We start from the raw sequence: 2,500 nt of genomic DNA, 5'->3' as shown, positions 1-2,500 counted from the left end.
TCCGCCGTCCATTTTTTCTCAGGGGGGTCCGTTCCCCTCCTTTTGACATTTCTTACGGCAGGGTGCGCATGCCGCTCGTGGGTAGATAGCCCTCTAAGCGTCCCAAAGCTCATGGGGCAGGTTTCGCATCTATATGAACCACTGGGTCCTTGACTTGTTCCTCTACAATGAGGCAGGTGGCATCTGGCCCCATGAAGCTTCGGAAAGCCTTTCCCACAGTCTTTGCATCTCCATTGGATGCGGGCTGTCACATGATGTTGCTCCAGGTGCCGCCCTAAGTCTGACAATGACAAAAAGAAAAGGTCGATTTCCCTTTTCTGGCAGACAGGGCAGGCAACCTGGTCACCCACGATCGGTACCATGATGTCAATCGTGTCCGGGGATGAAGCCAAATCGTCAACAGAGGTCCCCTCCAGAGCGGAAGAATCCGCCGCGACGTCTCCGGGACCGAGAGATGCCGCGTCCGAGGCGCTTTCTATGTCTTTATTTACCATGATATTTATTCTATTATTTTCCTCAAACATGCCCAATCGTTAACCTTATTACTGCCAAGTCGTGCCATAGCTAATCAAGGAACGAGTTCCTTTCAGGGAGATAATTCCATACTTCACGATGAAATTCATCGTTAGATCGGCAAGCCGATTTTTTGGTTTCGTCTCTCGCTCCTTCATCGCCGCACTCCATTTGGCCATACTCGGTGTCCGGGGGGATGCGCCCCGCGCTGACACAAATGAGTATGTTACCGGCGGTACCACGAGGAGGTAGGAGTGCGACTTGAGCAAACGGGGCCAAAGCCCCGCCTGCCCCCAAGCAACTATGACTCTTCCATCGTTGGAGACAAGCCGTTTTCCAACGTCCCGCCACCCAACGAGCAAGATCGCTTCGCTCAACCAGCAACCCTCGCGCGGCTCTTCCAGCACACACGTAGGCAAGCCATGCCACCTTCCAGCTCATCCGCCTAAGTCCCAGCGGCGTATCGTTTTTGGGCGAACGCGGCTAAGGGCCAGCGGCATATTACTTTCTGGCGCGCACAGCCAAGTCCCAGCGGCGTATTGCTTTTCGAGCACGCGCGGCAAAGTGCCAGCGGCGTATTGCTTTCTTTTATAACGTCACTAGTCAGATGACGAGGCTGCTGTTCACCTTTTCCGTTTCGTGTAGCACGAATTCGGCTTAAAAAAAAAAATATGGCGATGCGCCGCCAAGACCGGCCGCACCTCGCTATATAGCAAGCGCGACCAAGTCCAAGCGACACACCGCCCTTGTAACGTCACTAATCTAATGACGAGGCCTGTGGAAACCTTAAGAGAGTCATAGTTACTCCCGCCGTTTACCCGCGCTTTTTTGAATTTCTTCACGTTGACATTCAGAGCACTGGGCAGAAATCACATTGCGTCAACACCCTTGGGGGCCATCGCAATGCTTTGTTTTAATTAGACAGTCGGATTCCCCTAGTCCGTGCCAGTTCTGAGCTGAGCGTTGAATGGCGGCCGAAGAGAACGACCGCGACGGTATAACCGCCACGGAAGCCTCGCAGCAAGGAAGATCCGCGGGAGGCCAAGGCACGGGACCGAGCTCGGATCCGGGGTGCGCGACGATATCCACTCCCGAGAGAGATAGATACGCCGCGTCCCGTTCAGCTCGCCCAGGCCCGGCACGTCAGCCAAACCCGCTTCCCGACCAAGCCCGACACGCCCCGCTCCTCAGAGCCAATCCTTATTCCGAAGTTACGGATCCAATTTGCCGACTTCCCTTACCTACATTAATCTATCGACTAGAGGCTCTTTACCTTGGAGACCTGCTGCGGATATGGGTACGAACCGGCGCGACACCTCCACGTGGCCCTCTCCTGGATTTTCAAGGTCCGAGGGGAAGATCCGGACACCGCCGCAACTGCGGTGCTCTTCGCGTTCCAAACCCTATCTCCCTGCTAGAGGTTTCCAGGGAACTCGAACGCTTATACAGAAAAGAAAACTCTTCCCGGATCTCCCGACGGCGTCTCCAGGTCATTTTGGGTTACCCCGACGAACACTCTTACGAGGGCCCGAATGGTATGCGGTTCCGCTGCCGGGTTCCGGAATAGGAACCGGATTCCCTTTCGCCCAATGGGTGTGTATCTTTCGCTCATATATTATTATATATGTTTCGCTCAATTTGTTGTTGCGATTTTTGTGTATGATCTTAGGACACCTCATCTGCATAGGATTTCTCTTAGGGCTTAGGATCGACTGACTCGTGTGCAACGGCTGTTCACACGAAACCCTTCTCCACGTCAGTCCTCCAGGGCCTCGCTGGAGTATTTGCTACTACCACCAAGATCTGCACCGACGGCGGCTCCAGGCAGGCTCGCGCCCAGACCCTTCTGCGCACACCGCCGCGACCCTCCTACTCGTCAGAGCTTCATGAAGGACGGTCCCGGATCCCGCGAGGAGATCGCGAGACTCGCGTGCCTTCCCACTTGCCACTGACGGCGGAGTATAGGCGCGACGCTTCAGCGCCATCC

At 55.1% G+C, this 2,500-nt stretch overlaps 1 pseudogene; it reads right to left on the bottom strand.

Moving 5' to 3' along the window:
* Positions 1-2,500, bottom strand: part of LOC143304767 (large subunit ribosomal RNA) — an 8,470-nt pseudogene that overhangs the window by 4,338 nt on the left and 1,632 nt on the right.

The sequence above is a fragment of the Bombus vancouverensis genome, unplaced genomic scaffold (genome assembly GCF_051014615.1).
Source record: "Bombus vancouverensis nearcticus unplaced genomic scaffold, iyBomVanc1_principal scaffold0054, whole genome shotgun sequence".
Lineage (NCBI taxonomy): Eukaryota > Metazoa > Arthropoda > Insecta > Hymenoptera > Apidae > Bombus > Bombus vancouverensis.
This window is presented reverse-complemented; position numbering and strand designations above follow the sequence as displayed.